This window comes from Aedes albopictus, chromosome 2 (genome assembly GCF_035046485.1).
Source record: "Aedes albopictus strain Foshan chromosome 2, AalbF5, whole genome shotgun sequence".
Classification (NCBI taxonomy): Eukaryota; Metazoa; Arthropoda; class Insecta; order Diptera; family Culicidae; genus Aedes; species Aedes albopictus.
The window spans coordinates 243,544,131-243,571,508 of record NC_085137.1 but is presented as its reverse complement, the minus strand read 5'-3'; the positions used below and the strand labels follow the sequence as shown (position 1 = coordinate 243,571,508).

The following is a 27,378-nucleotide window of genomic DNA, read 5'->3' as shown; positions in this document are numbered from 1 at the left end:
GAAAATTAAAAAAAAATGAATGCGCCAGAACATTCCAGAACTTTCGTATTTTTCTAAAACATTTAGCGAGTTCTAGAAGTTTTAAGGATTTTTATATTCCAGCACATTCCCGAATATTCTTCTTATAAATATTCCAGGAAAGTCCAATAACTAAAGAAAAATATTTCCCAGAACATTTGGAAATTGTGAAAAATGTACAGAAAAAGCAAAAAAACTGATTTTAGGGGTGCTTCATTAAAAATGCCTCAAACGCGTACAAACAAATCAAAATATTGAAATTTCGTATCTTCGACAAAGTTGTTCCTATTGAAATTGTCTACAACTTCTGTAAACAAACATATTTTTTTTAGTTTATATAAAAAAGATAGAAATCTTTTCTCATCTTTAGGAGGATTGATTACAAAACTGATGTTTCCATAAATTAGGATTTATTTTATAGAAAAACTTTGCCAAAGACACCACAGATCAAAAGTGGTATTTTCATAATCAAAACAATTTCGATCACGTTTTTGGGTCATCCCCAACAGTGTGCACAGGCCGATGCTCAAGTTTTGAAGTTTGCCTTTAATTTAATGGCTTCATGATTTAGCTGGTCCAGTTGTAATTTGTATGTTTAGTGATTATTCTTATTATAATTGTATGAGAAATATTAATTATTTAAATTAACCCTCTATTTAGGGTTAAATCTAATACTCATATGTTTGATATTGATCTAAATATCATTTTTCTTCATCCAAAATCGATTTACACATAATGAAAGAGAATTCCCTTTAATTCGCAATTTTGTGAATTTTGATCATTGATTTTTTTAAATTTTATTTTTAAACATTTTACACACTTAATGTCGATTACCGAGTTCGGTAATTTTTTGACGAGACTAAAACTGCTGAGCATCGAACTCGTTCAGCAAAAATGCATTGTTTACCTTTTCCATACGATTTTGACAGTTGTTTTACTGATCCTCAGTAAAATCGATTACCGAAGCTACCGAGATCGTACTACTGTTATAATCTCGTCAAAAAAGTACCGAACAGGCAATTCAGAAATAAGTGTGTATATTCTTGCTGGAAGCCTATTTTTAAGTCGAAAACAATTTTAAACTTTATGATCACTCAAGAAATATTTTTATTTATTTATTTTTTTTTTCATAGGAAAATTTGATTTTCCTTGTAATTTTAAGGAAAATAATTTTGGAGTGTGTTTAGCGAATTATTGCGATTCAATAGAAAAGAAATCATGACATATGAACCAAAACATCATTTTTTCCATGATTTAAAACAAAATGTAAATAAAAATACGCCTTAAAAGCATCAAAGAGCTTTTTGAGATATACAGAACAGTCCTAAATATCATCCAAAAATATAATAGTGGTGATTACTTAGGAAAGAAAAAAATATACAAAAATGCTCAAACTATGTCCCTTGTAAAGACGGGGTTGGGTATTAAAGTGTTAAATCGAGTTTTGTGTTTTTATTTATAAATATGTTTTTTTTTATTTTTTCCGGAGTTTAAGTCATACTAGATATTGAAAATATTAAAACTTGCCATAGTTTTTTGAATGTCACGTTAATGTTGTTCATGGAACGATTTTTAAAATGAAAAAAAATTGAACTTAAAAAAAAGCCGGCGCACATGTATATTTTATTAAATGTCAAGTGTCCCCTACCACACCCTGTTCAAAAGCTTGAAAATATGAAAATATTGTGTCCATTTTCAATAACGAAATTGAAACGAAACGAAAACCAAACAGTGAATCCACTTATTGTTTCAGAATTTAAAATATCTTTTGAATAGCATAGCGTAACAAAAATTAACTTTTGGTCTGTCTCAAGAGCAAAATTATGTGTCTCTGAGAGATTTTGGGTCGCTGAATCCGAACCCGGGCTCAGATTTGCTCCAGCAGGTCACAATTTTGAGCTATACCTCAATTTATAGGGCAAAATATGCGATTTTGGACTTTTTGACTGCAAGCCTGAATAATGAAAAAAAAAAACATTTCTGAGCAATCAAAAGGTAAATTGGTCAACTAACATCTAAATTAACGAGTCATGCAAAATATTTCGTTTTACCGAATCGAATTTGATAGTTTTAAGTAACTACTACTTAGAACCTTTTGGATTGAACAACTAGAACATCTGTTTTGGTTGAATTTTCAGTAGAATATTCAGGGTAAAATTTTTAGATAGTTCTTCATCAAACTCACATACCTTACACGTGACGCGAGACAAGACATAACACTTATCGTTCTTACAATCGTCAATAAAAGATTGAAAAAAAAAACCTTTACGTTAATCTTTTCTTGGCGGTTTTTTCACGTCCGAGATTATACTACTTATTCCGCCGTGTACAAAAATCAAGTCTGTTGGTACAAAAGCGATTGATTTAGAGACGATTCAAACGTCCATCACTTTTCAGAAATGTTGGATCCCCTCTTCCCCTCTTCTACTGAGTGTCATATTTTCTCAGAACCCCCTCCCTCCTTAACGATGGACGTCATATTTGCATGAACCTTATAGCAGAAAGTGCCCAAAATATATCCTCTGTCAAAATAGTCTAAAAAAACGTTACATAAATAAAAATGAAATGCTGTTTGTATAACATGATTGTGGATTGCTCCAAACGTTTTGCCATGTTTGCTAAATTTCTCTAGCTATTCATCCAAAAATTGTACCAAAATGTATACCCAAAATTCTTTAACCCCTTCGGGACGACTTTTTTCACCAACCTCGCCGCTGTAGAACGCGTCAGCGAGGTGCAAATGATCCAACCGTCCTAAAAGGGTTAAATTAAGATTGTCTCTTTAAATTCTTTGGAGACTATGTCCCAAATATGTTTAACCTTCTTCATGCATTAGCTTGCGCTCACCTCGCTGACCTAGTGCACGTTCAGGGGTTATAATGATCTCAATGCACGACTGGGGTTAATAGATCTTTAAAGTGAGATAAGATAAAAGTACTCAGAAAATCCTAGAAAGTTAAAAGCACAAATAACTGGAAATCGTCAATAGTCATGTCTCTGACCCATTTCTTAAATATCATGAATAGTACAATGATTCTGGTAAAATTCCCAATCTGAAGAAAGCTGCTTTTCAGTTTTCCTACGCAACATTTGATCCATTTCCGCAACCTCAAGTAATAATGATTGCATAAATTTTCCAGCAGCTTGCATGAGCAGTCAACTTCCACGCTCCACACACAGCACCTGGCTCGTCATCATTGAATTTCCTCCAGTCAAAAGTTTTGTTTGTTTTTGGTGTTCAACCATTATTGCTGGTGTCCGTTATTTTGTGTATATGCCTACCCGATCAGGTGGGAATAACAAAATTGCCTAAGGTTGTGTTACTTAGTTACAACAGTTGTTATTAAACAATAGTTGAAATTACAAAAAAATATCTAAACTTTTTTCAATGAAAACAAAAATGTTATAAATTTTGAAATAATATCAACCAACTATAATTTATACAAGATTATTATTAAGTATAAAACAATCGGATATCTCTAGGGTTAAAATTCTCATACATTATTAATTTGTTTGCAAAATATATACCAATGTTACCATAAATTCGTTTCGAAATTTGATTAGTGACACATTATGCATGATCTAACCAATTTATTTATACACGTGTATAGACAAACGAAACGAATTCTGTTATAATTTTGTTATTTGAATTGCAAAAAACATTAATAAGAGAATGTTATGAATAAATTCAAAAAAAAATCCTTAGGTCAAAATTATATCAACATTTGTTATTTTTAACTGCATTTGTAATCACTTTGTTATAATCTTGTTACAAAATTCTGATCGGGTACACCTAGACATAGGCAATAATGATGATGCATTGTTATTGCCCACCGACCGGTGCATTTTGCGGGACCAACCCAAACCAAAAGCCCTTGCAAAGTACGCACTCCGGTACCCCACATGCTGGGAGTGTCTTCACTCGGCTGGAAGTCAGATGATAAAGTTTTTCCTGCATTGCGGTGGGGGTCTGGGGTTTGGGTAACGAGTCGCGACTTGCTTTATTGTCATTACCCTGGGTGAATGAACTTCGGAGTTTTGTTGGTTGGAAGTGTCGTCGATATTGGCTGTCACCAAACAATGTTAACCGATGACAAATTACCCTACCGTGTGGTAGGGTGTTTTGTTTGGAGGTCATTAACGACGATTGATGGCCCAATGTGTAGCCGTTGCATTTTTAATGTCCGTCGCGTATCCATTTTATATCATGTAATGAATGACACGTGTTCTTTTGGAATTTGGTTATGAAGTTTACTTATCGAAGAATAGACATCTTTTCAGTTTGAGGGGCGTTTATTCAATGTCATTGGTTTACAAAATATCTCTTGTCTACCCTAAGTCATTGTCTACTATGATTGTACTACTTTATTACTACATTTCGGCCATCCTAAATAGACATCTTTTCAGTTTGAGGGGCGTTTATTCAATGTCATTGGTTTACAAAATATCTCTTGTCTACCCTAAGTCATTGTCTACTATGATTGTACTACTTTATTACTACACTTGGGTACCCAAATCAGCATGACATGATTCAACAATTAAAATATACTCATTTACAGATCAAAATAGATACTTGTTTGTTTTGCAGCATAAGCAAAACTCCACCGTTTGTTTGATATTTACAGCTCGACTCGCGAACAGCCAAATACAATCCTTCAAATAATGAGCTTATCATTAAGACCCTTCTTCAACTTCACGCCAATTTCCAATCTTCAAGAATCCTCATCTCTCTCATTCGCCTTCCCAACACTCTTTCGTCGCACTGCCAACACAACACAAAATCTCTTACTCCGTTCCCACAACTGCCCAGAACAGCTCAGAGCAAACGGCAACGAACAGCGAAACGCTTTTCCGATACTCCGTGGAAACTGAACTTTCGCCACCTGCGCATGTCCATGGACCCGCAGATCGATAGTTTTTCGGTCGACGATCCACCCGACGACCACGACGACGGGTGCTCTTGCTCTCTCTCACTCTCTGGGTAAGGCAGTGGTTCTATGATTTTCCATTGCTGGACCATAATGGTCCAGTGACTACTGTAACTTGTGCCATCCAACAGACTGTTTTTTGCTCGCAGGCTCGCGAATTGCGCGCTCCAATATGACCAGTGCACCCCGGAAAATTCCTTCGTACTCTCGTTTGTGATTTAGCCAGTGAGTTGGCAGGAGTTTTCAAACAATAGATTCGGGCTTACTGGAATGCTTTTAAAATACAATGAATCGGAGAAAATTGAGATGATTCTGAAGCTTCTTACATTATTGTATCGGATAGCTTTTGCTTTTAAGGCTCATCATTTTTCGAAAAATAAAAAGCAGTTTTCTCGCTGCAAATCAAAACAAGTATCATGAAAATACATTCACTGCATTATATTCCTCATGTGGAGTACAGTGAATATATTTTCATAGCAAAAACATTTGTTTTGAGCGAAAAAACTGCTTTCAAATGTTAACTGATGACGATGATTCCAATAACGAAAAGTTCAACGTTAAACCCCTCAATTAGAATTTCCCTATAAATAAAAAAAAAACACTTGGAATCATCCTCAATGTCAGTTATCACTGCGTGGATAGTGACGTACTTAATTAATGCTCTCTAATGACTACATACTTTGTCAAATATTTCCTTATGTGAAATGCGGTACTATTAAAGATTCTTTAGGAATCTGAGTGTATACTGTTTCAGAAATTATAAATACACTAACGATTGACTGCCATTTCAGTTTGGGAACAATATCCAATAAAGTTTCTTCTAAAAGAAAATAATACAAACTTTGTTGATATTTCCTGTAAAAGTTAAAAAAAATAGGGCTCTGTAAACTAGATGATTAAAATTTGAAGTTGCACAAAGTGGTAAAAAAATGTAGCTTAATAAAATATTAAATTTCCATACATAAAAAATACTGTATCGAGAAGAAGAGATATTTCTCGATTGGTATGAATATTTTTTTACTGGAATATTCGTTCAAGAACCATCATTACGGGCCTTCCCAATGCAAAAATTGGTTTTTCAATTTACTCAACAACACCAGTAGCAACAAACGTTAAGCAAACGAATGTCTTTATCACTGCAAACTGCATTCGTTTTTGTGGTATGATAAACGTTGCCATCTGAAGGATCAAATTAGCCGAAAAAATAAATTTGTTTGAATTAAATGCGTTCAGGAAAGCTAAGAAAATGTGTGGTAGTTCTTATGTTCTGTAGAAAACCTTAAAAAAAGAAACTCGATCTCAGAAAAAATGTTGTGGAAATGCCTTTATCGGTTTTACCCACATTTTGATCAAGGCATTCCTTAGACAACTTGTTGAGAAAGCGAATGTGATTAAAAGTTAGATAATTTTTGGTATTTAGTGATTAATATCTAATGTTGAATTCATTAAAAAAAACACATTTGTGCAAATTCAAATTTGGAGCATGATGTTAATTGTTAGAGAACTCGACTGTTCTTCAATATATCAAGACAATTGAAAGGAAATACAAAATATGGAGTACAATATGCTATACTCTTAAAGAAGTTGGTAAAAATCATTAGAACAGTTCATTTTATTTTAAATAAAAAGTCGTCTCGAAGGGGTTAAATCACATGAAAACTAGCTACATACAGGGGATGGCCAAAATGTTTGGGTAGGCAACTTTGTTTCTCCAACAAAAAAAAAATCAACATGCTGTAACTTTTCATAGAGTGCATCAAAAAATCTCAAATTTTGACTGTTTGTCAATTATATGTGCATATTTGGTACAAATTTGGGCTCGATTGCATAATTTTTCGAGAAGTAAGAACCGTTCGGGTAAAACACTATTATTTAGGCAACTAATTTTTGAACTGTTATATCTCGGAAACCAGTGAACCGAATTTAATGATTTTTTTAACGTTCATCAACAATATATTGATACTTAATTAATACGACGTTACAAAATGTAATATTTTCTCACGGCGAATTAAGTTACACCGCGTTGAAATTTTTACCCATATAGAGGAAAATGAGTCAAATTTACAATACCGCACAAAAATTACTAAATATGATCTTCCATCAATCTAAATAGGCTCTAATATATCTGATTAGAGATAACTTGAGAACAAAAGTGGAAAATCTTTGGATATCAACACTAAAATTTATTGACATTGATGTAAAAAAATTACATCTTTTCGAGACAAATCCAAAAAGTGTCAATCCATGATAACTTTTTTAAACGTTCAAAAAGTACCTATGTTTTAATAGTTTGTGAAGCATTTACATAGTGTTAGTGTACGTTCAAAATTTCATTCAATTCGGTTCACTGGTTTCCGAGATATGACAGCTCGAAAAAAAGCTGTATGAAAAATAGCGTTTTACCCGAACGGTTCTAACTTTGCGAAAGATTAATAAATCGAGCTCAAATTTGTACCAATGATGCACATATAATAGGTTGACGAACAATCAAAATTTGAGATTTTTTTATGCACTCTATGAAAAGTTATAGCATGTTGAACTTTTTTTGTGAGAGAAAAAAAGTTGCCTATCCCTAACATTTTGGCCACCCCCTGTATGTATAAACTTTATAAACTTTTATGTACCGTAACCGCTTCTAAAACCAATCACTTTATGGTAGTTCTTGACTCTTGAAGCTCAATTCATGTTTCATGATGTGAAAAAAATTAAGAACTATGCAAAAACCCTTCCCTTTCGCTGCAGAGATTCTCAACGGGGTACTAAGATGGTTTAAAATTTTAAAGTATAATATGTCCTACCACGAAACACATCCATAATCGGAATGAGCAGGAACAAAACAAATGCTTTCACAGGCTTGTGTAAAGAGTATATAGGGTGTGGGACCATTTGGGCACGGGGACCTATTTTGGACACTTGCTGCTATAACTCAGTCAATTTTTAACCGATTGACTTGATTTTTGAAATACGATCCGATACGAACAGTACCTAGTTATGATCAAAAATTCAAGTCAATCGGATTGAAATTGACTGAGTTATAGCAACAAGTGCCCAAAATAGGTCCTCCTGCCCAAATGGTCCCAGACCTAGCTTGCACCTTTTGTTTTGTTGTATGGTTTCATGACGCTGTTTTGTGGTTTGATGATTCAGTGGCATGGTCCATGTCTCAGTGTCATAACATTTGATACATGAAACCAAGAATAGCTTTGTTGTACCACCTTTGGAAACCATGACTTCATATAAAAAGTGCTAGAAATATTTATAATTGTCGTTGACGTCATGATAACGTATGCTATGTAATAATTATCATATATAACGTATGAATGTAATATTATCATAATGTGGCCTTTTTTAAGTCATGAATTTACTTTTTTTTTGTCATGATTTCGGAAACAGATTTTTTCCGTGCAGTTATCTTTCTAAACCTATTTAGATCTGTTTATATTCTCCTCGGTTGATTCTGAAATTTTTGTCTTGTTCGGGTTGTTCTAATGGAATGAGTTTTAATATTTACTTTATCGTTTTACAGGTTTCTCTGATTGATCGCAGTGAATTTCGTATTTTTGCTACGGAAGTTCAAACGAATGAAATCACAATATGAATTTGGATGAATTCTGAGTTGCATTCAACTGAATTCACCGAAATTTAGACGAATTACGACGTGAATTCAGGTGAGCATTGACACTTTTTCTGATGAATCAGGAACGCGGGTTCAGATGAATCTCTACGAAGATTCTATTATCCTTCTGTAACTCGCGCGTTTGGCTACCACCGCCAGCGCCACGCTAATGCCGAGTACAAAATGCGAGATTTTTTCAATATGTTGTACAAAATACATATCGCTCGAGGGTTAAATCTCGACGAAAAATGTGTTGAATCTCGACAATTGGATATGAATTCTGATGTGATTCGAAGAGGATTCCATCGTGAATTTAGGTGATAGATCCAGCTATATCACGAAGTGATATGACAAAAAGTCATGAAATTATAAAATATGCTGCTGATATCATGACTTCAAGTCATAATAGCATGACGAAAACGACGAATATTATAAATATTATTTAAAATTTTCATAAAAAAAAGTCATGGTTGCCGTTACGACAAGCCTTTTCTTGTTTACCTTTATGCAACATTATGACGCTGAGTCATAGAACCATGCTGCTAAGTCATAGAATTATGCCGTTAAATCATAAAACTATAAAAAGCACCATGAAGCAATGCAACAAAACAAACTGGTGCGAGCTTTGTACTTTATTTATATCACCCGTCACCGTCGTCACCAAACGTTCATCGGTGGATACGGGAATAGGTTCACGCGCATTTATAATTGTAAGCACTGTACATAAAGAAAGTAACGTCAAAGCTATGTTACGGCAAAACTCGTCATAATATCATGCCGATTTTTAATGGTGTATATCCATAACATAAAAGCACACATTTATCGCCCAATGATTGACACATTTTGCCAGTTTCGGGTTCCAGATTTTTACCCGTGCAGTGTCAACGCGAATTCCATTGAAAGGAATCTTCAGTTAAATCTCGACGGGGGTACAGGTTTATTCTAAGGCTGTGACCATAGTGGGTAAGGTGAGATGCGATCGGATGCGATAAGTTATGAGATGAGAAGAGGGATGTTTGCTAGGCCATAGTGCATGAGGTTTTCAATGAGGGTGCGCATGTTGTTTTCACATCCTTTTTCGCCTATTTCGTGCGCATCAACGACTCGCGTGATTTGCAGCGCTTCTTTGGGTGTGGGTAGTGAAATGATCGTTTCATCCTGGTTTCATCTATAAGAGCGGAAAGATAAAATGCACTCGCTTTTTGTTTTGCGCGTGCCGTTTTTTTTTGCTATAACTAAGTCAGTTTTGATCCTGTTGCAATAGCAAAAACCGACCAGTTCAAAAAAATCTGGTGTAACTGTACAAGATTGAGATTATTGAATTAATTATTTGAGAAAAGAATGTATAACATGTAATTATATCCGCGTGAGCGATGTCTTTATGTATACACATATTTTTACTTTCCGAACTGGGCTATCTGAGTGTTGATTTCAATATAAATCAATATGAGACTGTTATACTGATTTTCGGCTTCAAAATATTACTTGATTGTGCTGACCTCGGCAAAAAGAATATTCGGCAAGTATGTATTATTTAAGGGTATAGGTTTTTTTTTTATTACAAAATTTTCGGCTATATCTACGAGAAAAGATGTCTCCAATAAGTACACAATATTCATCATAAGGACTGCATCGTTGATTATGAGTACACCTTTGAGGCCCTGTATTTAAAAGACTAAGTATTATTTTAACAACTGCTGTGTGTTTATGTGTTGCTAGCGTTGTAAACAAAAGATAATTTTCATTAAAAGTTAAAGTTTTTCCTCAAGTGGAGCAACGCGAGTGTTTACGGATGAGAAGTGAAAATAGTTCAACTTAAGATAACATTCTCTAAGTAAGAAACACTTAAATTTGATAATTTTATCACAAATAATGCGGAATATTATTCGGTTGGTCGATTTTACGATAAATAAGCTTTCATTTGACGTGTTCACATATTGCCTGTGATACAATGCATGAGCTGCACGAGTGCACCGAAAATGTGCTTTCTGTTGGGGGAAATGGGTGAAATCACAGTGATTTTTCAATTGCCTGTTTTCCATGACAAAAACGCTTTTTTCAATGCTTTTAAAGTCCATGTTATCAGGTTATATTACAGAAAGCTGTTTAACATCTTTTTCGGGACAATATTTGCCTGAAAAGTACTTCGTTTTGATGAATTTTGAAATGATTCAAATTAAGATTACAATTTGACTAGTTCAAAGTTTGATTTCTTATCCTATTCATCATAGATTGCGTAAAAAAGTGTGGAACGACTATTGGTATGGTTCAGCGCGCCAAGGAGCGTAATTCCCTGAAGACTTACCCAAAACAGAAATGTCCAAAAAAAACAGTCAAATTCTAGCGGATTATGTGAAAACTCGGGCTCGGAAACTGTACGACGATGTTTTGAGCAAAAATTACAAGTACTTAATCATAGATGATGAAACGTATGTCATATTGGACAACAAGGCACTTCCAGGGGCACAGTTTTTCACTCTGAAGCGTGGCACTGATGTTCCGAATTCGGAAAAATCGATTTTTTGCAAAAAAGTTGGGAAAATGTATTAGTTTGGCAAGCATTTTGTCAAAGTGGTATGAAATCGTAACCTTTCTTCGCCGTCCCAAGTATGAACGTCGAAATGTATCGGAAGGAATGCCTCCAGAAACCAATTCTGCCACTCATCTGAAAGCACAAAGGTCCTATATTATTTTGATCGGATATGGCATCCTGCCACTATGCGCGTGACAGCTTTGACTGGTATGAAGAAAACAATGTCCAATTTGTGGAAAAGGCAATGAACGCTTCAAATTACCCGCAAATTAGGCACATTAAGATGTATTTGACTCTGATGAAAGGGAAACTAAGGCAAAAGGATAGAGGAGCAGAGGTCAAATTCAAGAAAAACTGGGCCAACCCAAACAAAACCATCGACGGAACGGTTGTCCAAAACCTTATGAAGAACACCAAGAAGAAGGTGCGAGAGCTGGCAAGATCTACGAAAAATTAAATATAAAATGATACCATGGGCTTTTCTGATGGTCAATAAACAATGTAATTGAATTTAATTTACAAAACAAATAAAACATTTTCAGATACAGCAATATTCAGGTGTACTCATAATTAACGATACAGTCCTTATATTAGGTAAAAGAGTATCAATCGAAATTGATGTCACACTATTTTCGTTAAGGGATCTAGTTTTGCCTGACAAAGAAAAAAGCAGAACTTTTCAATCAGAATCTTTTTAGCAATTAAGTTGAATACCATAAAACCTTAAACTTTCTAACTTGCACATGAATAACATGCACTGAACAAACGACCATATCAAACATTAATCACTTGATTCAAATCTCGAACAGAGAAAATAAAATGTTTTCTTATACACATATAGGGTAAGTGTTCCAATTATGGCTATAGTACCAATTATTCGCCATAGTTGATTTTCACCCTTTAACGATGTAAGTCAACAAGAAAAAAATGTGAAGAACAGATCACGTCCACAAAAGATGATTGCACTCATTTAAACTCCACATGTTGCTCAAATTATGGCAGAAATAAATCATTATCCTTAAAATTTCGGCTTCCTTGCACCCTTTTTCGCCATAGTGTACCAATTATGGCTAATCCCATAAGGAATGCATGCAAATAGTGCGAAAAAGAACCGAAGTTAACAAATGTATCCATAACTGGTACAGGGTTCCTATCATTGGCACACGCTGTAATAAATACTGAAAGTAGTATTGGCTCCGTTTCTATATTTTTCCTGTAAAGTATGGAAACTAAACTATCTTCTAACATATTGATGACATTCGTTGGTCTTCTCGTTATTTTTGTAGAAATAGTTTTCCTTAGGTAGTGCCATAATTGGTACATCCACCCTAATAACAAAATTATGCTGTAAAAAAACTTAAACGATTTGATGGAATACTATTTTATATGCAATGAAATCTCGCGCTTAGTATCATACGGGCGTATCTACAATGATCGATTTCTCTTCATCGATTTTCTCTTTGCTTGATAACTTGGCCGGCAAACCATTTTCGGTTGTTTTTGTTGTTTTAGAAGCTAGTCCTAGTCGTCATTTACCGAAACACATCGAGAGATCATCCGAATATTGGTCGTATTTCCCGGAATAATCCGAAGAGAAAATCGACGAAGAGAAATCGATCATTGTAGATACGCCTGTATGATACTAAACGTGAGAAATATGTTATTTTACATGGTGATCGATAGACAATATGATAAATTTTTATTACGTCTGGTCCATCAAAATGCATGTCATGTGAAGAAGCATTGAGTTATGTTTAAAACAACAACATATTAACGCATTTTAGGGTAGTGGAGGTATTTTGGACCGGGCAGGTATTTTGGCCCACCTAGGGAGTTTTATGATATTTATCATATAATCTCTACTAAATCTTGGTAAATTTTTAATGGAACACGAAAAGTATTCAACTATGTGATGACCTTTATTTTGGATGTCAGTTAAATATGCTGTTCAGTATCAAAAATAGAGAAAATGTTTTCACTTCCAATGAAACGCACGGAAAAGCACCAAAAACAGAGAAGGTGACAAATTTGTAGTCGGCTTCGAAGAGGTATTAAATTTTAAAAATAAATATTTATTTCATGTGAATGTAGTTAGGGCCTTGTAAGAACTCAAAATAAACTGTTCTTAACCTCGGTGAAGCGATATTATTTACTAAAATGGTGGTTTGAGGTATGGCCAAAATATGTTCAACATAATCAGATGTGAATATATTTTGGACCACCTGTCAGATCCATCTCTCCAGTTCCTTCTAAAGGGAGAAAATATTCATGCCAATGTAATGTACTCTAGAAACAGATAAATAGAATAAGTTTGGACCTCCCGTGATCTGGGTTGTTATACGTTTATTTTACAATGTTGTGGGTTCGATTTGTTCTAACAACTTTTCGCCTAGTTAAAAATTTCGATTCGATTGACAACTTTTCGACAAGTTGAAATTTTCAGGTATTCAGTCATCCAGTTTAGAAAAGTTGTCCTTCTCGGCAGTCAGTTGATGACTGAGACAATGTCAGTGACAATTTACGTATCATTCAAATTACTTTATTTTTGATGGCCCTTCCACTCATTACAATATGTGTGGAACGCCTTTATATTTAGCAAAATCTCTAGGACTTTCACACTTATGTGAAGCGTTACGTAATTTATGCATGGTGACTGACGTCATGCAATAGTTAATAAATATACGTTTTGCGTAACTTTTTTTATGAAACATCATACTACAATGCGTAAAAACTTACAATTGCAGCAAAATGTCATCTTTTTTTACCGTTACGTAATTTTTAAACGTTCCCTGCCTCAAAAAATGAATAGAAAAGATGTAAACTTTACGTAGTTTTAACTATGTTTAAATTTTTGCTGAGGTGGCTTTCCTTTTATCAATCAATTGAAGTTTGATTTGGTGGGCCAAAATATGTGCACTTGGTGGTCCAAAATAAAATCAGGTGGTCCAAAATAGAAGCCCGAAATCCTTCAGGAGTTTTGATATTTCTTGTATTTACTACAACAATTTTGAGTTCTGTTTGGCCTTTTTCGACAGAAAACATGTTGCTCTACGTGATGCCTACTGAAATTATCCATATTTTGAAGTGGGAACTTTCTTTTTTCGCTGAATTGTTCATCCACTTCCTAAAGGGGTCCAAAATACCTCCCTTACCCTATATTGCCTACTAGCATTCCCAACACATTAAATCCGCATTGCTTTACATACACAACGAGCGCAATCATAAAATCCATACCCGACAAGCATTCTCTTGCGTTCTCTTGCGATCACATGCGTCGAAGCAGCTCCATCGCATCTCCGCACTCATCGCAACTCATCTACTATGTACGGTTCATGCGTTCTGCATATAGTTTCCACAGAGTGTGCTTCGACGCTTATCCGATCTCTTATCTCTTTGCATCGCACCTCAGCCACTATGTGCTCAACGTAATGCGGATTTTCATAAATCATGCTGCGGATTCAGTTTTATTAATTATAAATTCAGATAATGCATGAACCGGATTCATATGCAATCCAAACTGTGGTTTCAGATGCATCCTTGAAGATTCATAAATAATCCTACTGGAGATTTATTAACTTACTTGTCATCAATCAAACGTAGACCATTTTTTTATTTTTGATTTATCGAACAAATCAAATCTTAAATTGTATGTTTGGTTAGAGTTCATAAATTCATAATTAAACTTCAGTCTCAGCTGAAATATCACGAGAGCAAGGGAGAAACAGTAAAAAAATCGTTACATGATTGAAATTTTGTCACGATTTTTATTAACATTTGTTAAAATTTCACATCAATGGGATCAGTCTACTTTTGATCTTTTGAACTCGGTTTTACAGATTGGGAACCTCTGCACTCCCACAGCCCCGGAGTCCATCAAAACAAGAACTCCCTCTGTATCACCATTTTCTCTCACGCTCGGAAAATTCGACGCCCTTTCACGGAGAGAGCACAGATCCATAGACCGCCGCCAGGCACTTTTGCCACTGCCGAAGTGGGTGTGCTCCGTGTCCGTGTCCGTCCGTCCATGCATGTCTGTATGTATGTGTGCGTCTGCTCCCTGCTCTGCAAGGGAACGGATAAGCAATCTGGTCGGTCGTCGCGAAAGCACACACTCCAGTCCGTACTCCACTGATAGCAGCGAGCGCCCCCCATTTGTGTCAAGTGCGTGTTCATAGGCGCAGAAATCGACGTCGTTTTGTGTCCTGAAAAATTTCTGCTCTGCCCGTTTGCCGTTTTCTAGTGTTTAGTGCTGCTGCTGTGCGTTTACTCACTATACTATTTGGTGGGAAAATCAAAACAAAAGTATTTTGCTGCGTGGTGTGAAAAGTGTTGAGCCCAAAGTGTGTTCAGATTGAAATTCGCACGTTGCCAATTTGAGTCGATATTTAGAAAGCAATTTAGAGGTGTAGTTCCAGCACAGAAGAAACCTTCAGAGGGAGGGAAAATCGGTGAAGGAATTTGAAATTCCAGCAGTGCTCTGCCATCGTTCAGTTTTTCGCAGTATTAGAAAATGCGCAGCCATTATCAGTGAAAAAGGGATATGTGGGATATTAAGTGAAATCGCCATTGAAACGAAAAGTGTAAAGAGTTAAGTGTACTGTTTGTCAATTTCCACCATGGAAAATTCCGCATAGAGACAAGAAGAAACGTAAAAAAGTCGGATCTTGTGAGCCATCTTGGCAACTATACAGGTCGGTGTTAAATTTGCAGCCATCAGGCGATCCTTCAAGATTACCATATTTTAGAATCTATTACGGTACTCATATTTCAAACTTTTTATTTCATTTAAAAATCAATTTTACGTCTCCCCCACTCCGCCTTCCATTTTCCCTCAGAAACTCCCTTATCCCTCAAACAAATCTTTCTCGGCCGAGAAAATCAAACCTTCCCAGCTACAACCAAGCATTTTTCTTTCTCCAAACACCCCCCAAATTCGTTTTGGACGTTGTCTACGGGAAAAATCAATTTTTCCGAAAAACAAAATTTTATGACTTCCTTTTCCTCGCAAGTTTTGATTTTTCTTTCATGATTTGCCCCACCCGTCCCACAATTCCCCACGAAAAAAATAAAGCAAGCAGCTCGTCAGTGGAGTTGGTTCCATAGTCCCATCGTATCCAAATATGGCGTCGAGTTTTCGTTCAATGGTGTTCCGACAACTAACCAAAACGATGACGACGACCAAGACCAAGACGAGTTCGATGGAGACGCCTGGTTGTTGGTATGGCTGTGCTGGGGAAATGTGATACAAAATTTTGATTGGAGCGTTTGAGTGATTTTTTTTTTTCGGGTGCCTGGTTGTCAGGAATGTCCGTTGATGGGAATTTTTGTGTCGCGTGATTTTGCTAACGGGTGATGTTTGAGGGTGGATGCGCTCGAGGGCTGTGCGGGAATGTGTGTGTTGTGATGTGCGGGGTGGCTGAGACCGACTGCATGTTGCTGCAGTGGCGAAAAGTTGCGTTTGGTGGAATGGTCGATAGTGGTGTTGCATGGCTCAAGGTCTTTCAACGAAAATCGAGCAAAGTCTAGAGATTGTGGAGGAAAAAATGGCGTTTTTGCGATAAAATAATGGAACAGACGTCCATTTTGAGCTTCCTGGGGGGCAATGCAGATGGGGGATTTTCATGCGCAAATCGTAGCATGAGTTTGCAGTTGATTGTTATTGGATATTTATTTCAACGTCCTGGTGTTATTGAATTGTTTGAATGAAATTCGAAACGAAAAGTCTATGGAAGCCATTTTGTTGAACAGTTTAGAGGTTTTTCTTCTAAAAACATACAGTATCGATTTGAAAATTGCATCCAACTTGTACAGCTTGTTCCTCACCAATTAGTACAAATTATTATACTTCATATCCAGTTTTTCAACTTTAATGAGATCTGGACTAATTATCTTGAAGACAATTTCCCTTACAAAGGAAGGAGCATATTTTGTGTGCTGTTATCGGTATGAAAGTTGTGCGATTCAACAACCATTACATTTGGTCCGCTATCGAGATGTTATGTTTGATAAATGAGTAACTCTCGCTGAGACCTGCCTTTAAAAATGTTTTTGGTGACGATTTTCTGAAAGTACTAGCTAAAAAAGTAAGGAAAATTCATTTGGTTAATGAAATTGAAGGACCCCCGTCAGTTAGAACCTCAACCATTTTTTTCGGGCCCCTCGATTTTGGTCAATTGTTGGCATATGTATTTTAACCGTTATAACTTGAAAGTTTTTCCAGACCCACCTCAAAACGAAATGTTGTTAAAAAGAGGATATATAGAGGTACTTTTTGCAGTTTTAATAGTTGAGGCGGCCATATTAATTTCGTCCGCCATCTTTAAAATTTCAAAACTTTTTTCACCTTGATGGGCAACCACCGATTTTCAAAAAAAAAAAATGCGTTAATCGAAAGCTGGTACATTTTTACACAACATATCAAAAAAATAGTGTTGTCTATTTTTCCTATCAAAAGTTATCTGTACCTTTGTAAATCATGCAACGTAGCGAAAAAAAAATTTTGGTCTGCTCAACTTTTCATAACTGTAAAAAGTACCTCTATCTTTCCTCTTTTCAACAACTTTTCGTTTTGACGTGGTTTCTGGAGAAGCTTTCGAGTTTCATTTCATTTATTTAGATCAACATCAGATTCATGATAACATTTTCGAGTTTAAGCGGCTTATAACAATTGATCAAAATAGAGGGGTCCGCAAATGGTTGTGGCTCTAACTAACGGGGCGGGGCCCATCAATTTGAGTAACCAAATGCATTTTCCTTACTTTAGAGAACTTTCAGAAAATCGCACCCTAAATCATGTTTGAAGACAAGGTGCAAATAGCGAGAGTTACTCAAATGCATCTTGCTATGTACAAGGGGTAGAACAGATGACTAGAATAGAAATGATTTTCTCGGAAAATATTCAGCAAACCCTATCGTCCCAAAAAGTGTTTCGACGAAGCTCAATGACGAAGCTATTAATCAAAATAAAGTTCTTTTTTATATTTTTTTAGCAAAACATAATAGCCATTTCTTCATCATTTCAAACATATTTCAGTCTAATAATATGTTTTCAAAATTTAAAACCTTTGTCAAAATAGGGTTCTAAAGCCCAATCTAGATCATTTGTTTGGACCACAAAACTCGGTCTCAGAATAAATATGAGTAATTCTCGTTGATACCATGCTGCCATTAACATAAAGTCTGGGACTTTATTTTTTTGCTTATTCTCTGAAAATGCATGAAAACCACTTTAATTAGGTTAAATTGATAAGCCCCTTGCTTGCCAAGGAGCTGACAAGATGACAAAAAACGAGTTTTCATCAAATTCCACCTCATTTTCGGGTAATATCTCGAAAACTCATGTTGTAACATGTACAAAACTTCTCATTTCTATGAAGGGAAAGTATAGACTTTTCATTTTAAGTTGAATTTTGTTTGGCAGCCACCTTAGATTTGGCCGCCATTTAGAATTTTATCATAGAATGGTGTTTTTCTCTGTGTTCGCAATCACCGTTTTCAAATCTGAGTTCATTATTAGGAAGCTGAGAGTCAAAACATTAAAATATTTAGGTGTGTATTGACCGCAACAATGAAATATCGATGAAAATGTGAGCTAACCTCCCGTATTCCCATACATTTTGTAACAATCGTCACTCGCATGCACGCGATTCCGTCGATCCCGTTATCGCACCTTCAAATGCGCGCGTTAGGAATGTATGGGAAAATGGGAGGTTCGCTCACATTTTCATTGATATTTCATTGTTGGGGTCAATGCAACCTTAGTATTGTTTTGAATATTTCGAAAAGCGTAGACTCTCAGCTTACTAATGATTAGTTCAGATTTGAATTGGTGGTTGCGAACACAGCGAATATCGCGATTTTTAATGATAAAATTCAAAATGGCGGCCAAATCCAACAAAAAAAATCAAAACAAAGGTCTATATTTTACCTTTATAGAGATGTGAAGTTTTGTACATGTTATAACATAAACTTTCGAGATATCACGCGATAACATAGGTGCAATTTGATGAAAAATCGTCATCGCTCTTGGCAAGCAAGGGGTCCATCAATTTGACCCAACCAAAGTGGTTTTCATCCCTTTTCATCATTTTCTAGCGAATAGGCAGGGAAAACTTAAATTCTAAAACTTTATGTAAATGGCGGCCTGGTTTCAGCGAGAATTACCCATATTTATTAGTTTGTTTTCATAAGTTGTGGTTGAAAATCTATATATATTTTTTTATTTTTGATCTTTTGTCCCGCGCCTAGCTTTAAACTAATATTTTAAGTAGATTGCTTTTACCGTATACGTAAGACTGGAACATGTTTGAAATTATATCCCCAGTGAGAGTTTTGTCATGTTCGATCAGGCCGACCTCAATTCAATTTATTATTCCTCCGTTTTTCGAGTTCGGAAAAGTGCTGTTTTTTTACCAATTGAATCAGTTTTCATTGAGAGACCGTAGCGATGTAAAGGATTGTTTGTAAATGGCGCGAAGCGATTTTGTCCAATTTTGTTTAGCTGTGGAGTGAGTGCGTTATGGTATGTTGTTCTGTAATGATAAGTTGAATGCGTTCTGAGAAACCTCAATAATATGGTAAATTTGTCGTTTTTTTCCAAATTTGTCTTTTCTTATTCTGTTTTAAAATGTTAGTTTACTTTTGTGTAATAGACGCTTTTGTTCGTGCACTAGTATTGGCCACATTGAGTAGTGCATTATATTTCAAAATAAAATTTCTCGATTCATTTTCTGCGTAGTGAATAACCTTCAAATAACATTCGAGAAATTTGCCCATAAAACAGGAGTAACATTTTTCTTATTCGAACATTGACAGTATGTTCGTGACCCCCAGATATACATACAGATGGCAACTGGAACTACTCAAAAAATGCTGTATGTTATTGCTTCAGAGCCTCTGTATGATCTCAATTTTCAATTCTAAACAAAAAACAAGAATTAGCTTCATTCTCACTTGTTTTTTTTATATGCATTAAATGTATTCTTGTAATCCTGTAATACTCAACCTTGCCTTAACTTTTTGGGGACGGATGGATCATATGTTCACAGCCGAGAAAATCGACCATAACAAATGTGTTCTACACCAGCGAGGTATGGCATCCAGAAAGGTTAATATTCCGTCTCGAAAGGGTTAAAGCGGGGTATAGTTTAAGCATTTTTTCTTTCCTGAGCAAACAGAACTTTTATATTTTCGGCTGATATTTAAGACCGTTTTGCATATCTGAAAATGGCTTTTGATGTTTTTTTTTTTTTTTGATGTTTTTAGAGCGTATTTTTAATAGGGTAAGTGTGCCCATCGTTGTGATAAAAATGCAAATTTATTGAAAACAAATTTATCGTATCACCTAATGAGGACTTTCAAAACGTCAGTCCATAGTTTTCCATCCAGATTTGCTTGGGAAAATAAACGGGGTGTTAAGGGATGAACTTTTTTTTGGATCCCATTGATTTATGTATTCTATTTATTAAAACTTTCAGGAAAAGCAGGTCAACCATTGTCTTGCTACCTGCTACGCATTAATTATAATATATAAAGATTTTGTGAAAAAATTGAAGGTATTTCAAAATTTTCCACTTCCCTACATGTATCCTTTTTAAGTCTATTTAGCAGCTATTGCATATGAGTGTAAACGAAAAATAGTGATTTATCCACTTCAAAAAATGTTTCGAAAAAAGTTACTATTTTAGGACCATCCTGAGCATACGGGGCAGAATGGACACCATGAGACTTTTACGAATTTCGTGCATTATTTACACCTATGAAGTTATTTTATTACAAAACAACTGCTATGGATGAATAATACGACAAACTAGTTATTTTTTGTTAGGTTAATTAAAATTCAGGCTGTTTCGGACAAAGCTGTGTTTTTGTCGGCATGTAAAACTGTGCCTAGAACAACTAATTTCCGCTGATGTCGGTTTTTGACCAATTTGTTCCACTCTATGTATACTACAGTGAACTTTTAACCGAAAATATACTGAAATCAAAGAATGTGGTTGGTTTGGTATTTTGATTTCCTTTGCCGTTTCTCTCACATAGATGAGTGTCCATTTTGTCCCGGTAGTAGAAGATATTTTAAAACTAGAATTTTGATATAAAATAGAAGAAAATATTAACATATTAAGCATGTAAATACAGCAAAAATAATTACATGTGTTCTAGAAATATCAGGTTTCAATCGACCTGCTATTAATTACTCACTAAATCTTATTTTAGATGGTGTGAAAATTATAATTTCCATGCACAAAAAACGGAGGACGCTACTTTTCTGTTTAAAGTCAAGTGTAATTTTAATTTTGAAGGTCTCTTTGCTGTAATTACGTTTTAGATAAATGGGCTATATTCTCCATTCATTAAAAGTGCAAAAGAGTACGCATATTTGAAAATATTAAGTGTCAATACTGCCCCGGCTGCTCCTACAGGTTGGTAAAATAATTTTGAAAATCGAATGAACGATCGCTGAGATAATGCCAATTGTAAATTTAATTACAACTAATAACTGTGCCAGGAGCGCCAGAGATGTTCAAAATATTTTTCCGTTGAATTTTCGATGTGCATCAAATTATCTTATACTATATTCATGTGAACCTCGCAGATTTATTATGTTCACTAAAATATGCTGAACTTTCACAATCAAATGAGCAATTCGAATAAAATTTGTAGCGATTGTACAGTTCTAAAAGAAATTGGAACACCCCTTAAATAATTTCTATTAAATTTTCTAAAATATTAAGATTGGTAAAAGAATTTTGAAAATCGATTGAGTCATCGCTGAGATATAGCCAATTGAAAATTTAATTGCAACTAATGATTGCGCCGGGAGCGCTAGGGATGTTCATTGTTTATTTATTTGGACTAACGATGTGCATTCAGTTATCTTGAACTATATTCATTTGAACCACTAAGATGAATGATGTTTACTGAAATATTTGGAACGTTTACAACCAAATAAGCCGAAAAAAAATTGTGTAGGTTGCACTGTTCTATAGGACATTCCTAGAATGATTTCTTTCCAATTATCTGAAACTTTAGGATTCGGACAAGAGATTCATAAGAAAATTGAAAATCGGTTGAACCATCGTTGAGATATAGTCATTTGAAGATTTAGTTACAACTGATTTTCGATCACGGGGCCGCGAGTGTTAAGGGTAAAGAAGTCGTCATTGACAGAATCATCGTCATTGAAAATTAGAAAGCAGTTATTTCGCTCAAACACTGAATGATTGCAATAAAAAAATATACACTGTCTTACATTCTCGATCTGCAACAAAGTGAACACATTACAACAGCAAAATGTTCGGTTTGGAATTTTCAAATTTTCAATGATGACGAATGTGTGAATGACAACTTCTTCAACCTTGAATGTGTGTTCGACTGAAATCAAGTTAACTTACACATTTTTTCTAGTTGCACATTCACCATACATCCCGAATTGAAGCGTATACAAATTTCTTAGTCTGGTGGAATGAATTTTCTTGGGACCGTTCATAAATCATGTACATGATTCATGAAGAAATTACCGCCCTTCAAGCGTTTAAGGGATAATTTTAAAATTTGATTCTGCTTTTTATTATCAATTGAATTCACTAGTTGTAAGAATTTTGACGCGTTATTCGGGTTCACAACATCCAAATTAAGCGGAGAAACCAATTTCCTATTTCACCAATGATTAATTGTACGTTGATCAATTTCGCTTCAATGTGGCAGTTCCATTATTTTTAGTGCTTGAAGTTATTTAACTTTATTCTAAAATGTTTGAATTAAGTTCTATGTGATAGTTTTTTGGTACTGATTTTATAAAAGTTCCTTCGGAAATATTTGAATCGCTACTAATATCATCCGCATAAGTTTCTTCAAAGTGATCAGTTGACCGCCGGATTACAACAGTTTTTTTTTTCATGGAAAAGTTTGTCAGAATTTACTCTACATGGTTTATGAACGGCCTCGGATCTCAATATGCAGACAAAGCGATTACCTTCATCGCTGACCTTTCCCATTGCATCCCACACACAACAATTTCCATAAAATCCATATTCCCACTACATCTTTTGATTGCATCCAAAATTACGTGCAATGACCGTCAATACAATCCCTGGTGTAATTGCGTCGCCGCAGGTATTAAAATGATTGTGTGCCTGACTGATTTGATGGACCGTGCGCGTGGCGTGGGTGGATGATGTTCTGGCTGCTTGTTCTGCTGATCGAATCCACTGCTGACCGGTTGAACAGAACCGACCGATCGACCGATCGACCGACAGGCTGACCGAAAAGCCATTAAACGAAAAGTCACCTCTAAATTTCAGAAAGTGTTTTTGCACCTCCTCCATCCAACGACGGCTGACTGCATTGCCTGCTCTAGTTGAAATCCACAGGAAGAAATAAACACTTCGCGGGTTCGGAAAGTGCATTTTAAGCCAAATCTAGTGTTCAGCGCACGGTGCAAACGAGTGTTTAGAGTGTCAGGTACCTTACCATTCAAGTCGTAACGCGTCTCTGTAGTACAGTAGAGTGGCCCATAAAACATAAAATTCTAAAATCGGAACTTTGCAGTTGTTACTGAGAGTTGATATGCCTAGTGGTTCTTTAAGCTTAATCGAGACTGAAATATATGTTCCTCAATGCCATTTACATAAATAAAAGACAAAAACAAAATGCCTATCATGGATCGTCTTGGGTGTTTACATTTACAACTGAATAGCCAGGTGTTTCTATGTAGAAATGTAATAATAATTTTAGTTTTACCGGTGGAATTTGGCTAAAATAACTAGTATTTAGATTCCTCTTTAGGAAATTCATTTTACGCATAGGATCCAAGTTTACATCAAATCTGCTTAAAATGAACGAATAGATTGTAGATGAGACAGGGAAAGATAAAATAATTGGGACAGGCGAAATTATCACTTTTCAAAAAATGGTCAACTGGCTGTAACTTTTCGAAAAATGCATTAAAACATCTCCGATTTTTACAGTAATTTTATTAATTAGATGCCTATCAATGGTTTGGGAAAGATAGGACTATTCTACATGAAGTAAGAAATATTCTAGTAAGAGGCATGATTAGGCAAACTAAGAACAGTTATACATATCTCTGAGTTCATTGAATCAAATGCAATGAAATTTTGAGCATTTTGCAAGCAATGACAAAATAACTTACAAATAAATGAAAAATGTTTAAAATAAACCATTTGAAAAATCATAATATTAATTAAGTCTTAACTATTTTTCTTATAAACAAATTTAAGTAACGTCAAACGTTTTTCATTATATAAGTCATCAGTAAAATTTGTACTATTGACAGACAACTAGTTGATCAATTTACAGTAAAAATTTTGATTTTTGATGCACTTTTCAAAAAGTTACAGCTAGTTGACCATTTCTTGAAAAGTAAACATTTTTCCTGTCCAGACCATTTTGTCTATCCCCTGTAGTTGCCCTTTACTGACATTTACCAGATTTGCTGCTATGTCTTAAATATACTAAAAACTTTTAATTAAAAAGTACAAAAGATTGATAATTGACTAGGGTGCCTATACCAGTTATCGCACTACCTAAGAAAAACTATTTCTATAAATATAAGAAGAAGACCGTCAAATGTCATCGATATGCCAAATGATTGATTAGTTTTCATACTTTACAGGAAAAATATAGAAACGGGTCCAAAATAACTTTTAGTATTTATTACGCCGTGTGCCAATGATAGGAACCCTGTACCAGTTATGAATACATTTGTTAATTTGGTTCCACTTCGCACTATTTGCATGCATTCTTCATAGGATTAGCCATAACTGGTACACTATGGCGAAATAGGGTGAAAGGAAGCCGAAAAATTAAGGAGAATGATTTATTTCTATCATACAGTGACCCCACACCGATGAATCACCTTAATTTTTGTACACTATTTATGTATCACCATGTTGATCAAATGGAGTGATCCATAAACTGTGGTCATTTTTGCCGATTCATAAATTGTGGGGTCACTGTAATTAGAGAAAATTGTAAAGTTTAAATGATTACAACCATCTTTTGTGAACGTGATCTGTTGTTCACAGAATGGTTCTTGTTGATTTGCATCGATATAGGTTGAAAATCGACTATGGCGAATATGAGGTACTTTAGCCATAACTGGAACATAATTGAGCCTAACTGAGCAAAGTTTTTGTGAAAAAAGCGTGTTATGGTGGGATTCGAACCCACGACTCCGAAGTCGCTAGACCAGCGCTTTAAGTAACTAAGCTACAGTACAGATAATGATTCTGCAGAATAGAAAGAAAAACTACAAGTTTATTAGACCCCAGCTAACGGACTGCTGGTGGCTAGGTATACAAAATGTAAAAGTAAGTCTCGGCTTCATAAAAACAATTCGCTCTCACTTGTAGTTAATGGACACAAAAGGATTGTGAAAAAATGAATGTTCATGGTGTAGGCTCAGGCTATGTATTTCGCAGAATCATTACGTGGTTTAGTTGGTTAAAGCGCCGGTCTAGCAAATACGGAGTCGTGGGTTCGAATCCCACCAGAACGCGATTTTTTTTACAAATTTCATCTCTCAGTTTGTCAATAAGAAACATTTTGTTCCTTCTATTTAATTACTAGTTTTTCCGTATGCTGGCATATCGACCCTCAGAAAATGATAATATGATTGGAATTTCATATTGTTTTTTTTTCACAATTATGGGCCGCTCTAGAGTAATACAGTCATCCAGGTTTGCAGAGGTATTTGAAACGCTCGGCACTGTCAAAAATATTAATTCGTCTTTTCCTTTCAACCCCGCGGGCTGGTCTGGTACACTTACCCGGCTTTCCCTCAACTTCCTCCCACAACAACAACATCGACAGCCGAAAAAATCACCGCACAGTACTCTCCATTTGCGAGAGTGTCAACAGATTGTATATGAGTGATTTAAGGTTCAGAAATTGCCAGCAGCCGTCGTCGTCGTCGTCGTTGTGTAAATCACCGAAGAACATTCCCAGTAGCAGTTGCATTCAAAACCGCCGCCGAGAATCCATCTCGGCTTTAGTCCCAGTAGTGGTCGGTGCCGTCGTTGTTGCGGTTAGCGAATCAGAAGACGAAGAAGATTCGGGAGCAGTTGCGGCAGCTTCCGGAGCAGTGGCAGGAGAAGAACCCGGGTTGTCGGGAGTGTTGGGAGCAGCATCGGTGGCGGCAGCGACGGCCAATGCCAGCGGCAGCCCCGATGTCAATCGATTAATTTACATCTTCTTCGAAAAGTATAAATAAATCGGCAATATTCGCGTTTAAGTGCGACTTTGGCGGCGGCGCGTTAGAAGACGAAGAAAAAGAAGTGAAAGACTAAGAAGAGTGCGCGCGCGCGAGATCGGGAAGAAGTGAGTGAATTAGTGAAGATTTGCGGTGCGATTTGTCCGGGGAGCTCTTAAATTTGAGCCACTTGAAACATGTAAAATATCCCCGATAGCGCAAACGTTTCAGTAGAGTGTACGATATTAACCAGATGCCAGTTTGTCGGCGGTACCGCGGTTGAGTGTTATTCCGATACAGTGAATTAGGAGCAGCAAAGATGAGCGGCGGAGCTCCTCTTCCCGTGAAGAAAGGCCGTGCTGCTTCCGTAACGGTTTAAGATGAATGCAACTGCAACGGCGGCGTCAGCAACTCCGAGCAACTACGGCCAACTGCAGCACGTGGCTGCAGCGACGAGTTCTCCGTCAGCGGCGACAGCTTCGCAAGTTTCGCAAGTGGTGGCAGCAGCTGCAGCGGCAGCCGCAGCAGTCCAAGCCCAGGGCAACGTCACTTCCGCTGTCGGTTCGAATTCGGCCGTAGGGCTCGCTCCGTCGGAACCAATGTCCTCCTCGTTGCCCGTGATTAAGCCGGAGATTTTTCTGAACGATCACTCGCTGGTGGCTGTCTATTGCTTTGTGAAGAATTTTATAGGGTAAGTATTTAAGACTCATGTTACTCTTTTCATACCCAATTATATTGTGGCCAACTTCAACTTCTAACCTTTGTCTAAGCATTATGCAATAGAAAACGTTGATTATACAGCAATTGGATGGAAAAATCGTGATTGCCTAACGTTTTCATCGATATTTTATTGTTGTGTTCAATGGTTTCCTAAATATCATAATAATGTTTGGAAAAACTGAGACTTTAAGCCTTCTAACGGTATACTCGTAACATTTGAAAAGGTCCTATCTTCTTTGCGTAAACAAACATGGTTCTGCCTCTGTAGGGCCTATCTGCAACCACCCACGCACATCATTACCCTTAACAGATAGCTAAAAGAGTGCTCTTTCTGATAAGGGTGTTGACT

The 27,378-nt window shown here is 36.0% G+C and overlaps 1 long non-coding RNA gene across 2 annotated transcripts in view; it reads left to right on the top strand.

Annotated features, from left to right (window-relative positions):
- The window catches only part of LOC134287991 (uncharacterized), a 92,120-nt gene that overhangs the window by 36,441 nt on the left and 28,301 nt on the right, over positions 1–27,378 (top strand). Inside the window, exons 1-3 of one of the 2 annotated variants that reach the window (XR_009997673.1) lie at positions 14,960–15,851; positions 23,467–23,557; positions 25,931–27,000. This is a non-coding gene — a long non-coding RNA (uncharacterized LOC134287991). Of the gene's footprint in view, positions 1–14,959; positions 15,852–23,466; positions 23,558–25,930; positions 27,001–27,378 lie in introns of those variants that run through there. The other variant, XR_009997674.1, reaches the window with a different exon arrangement.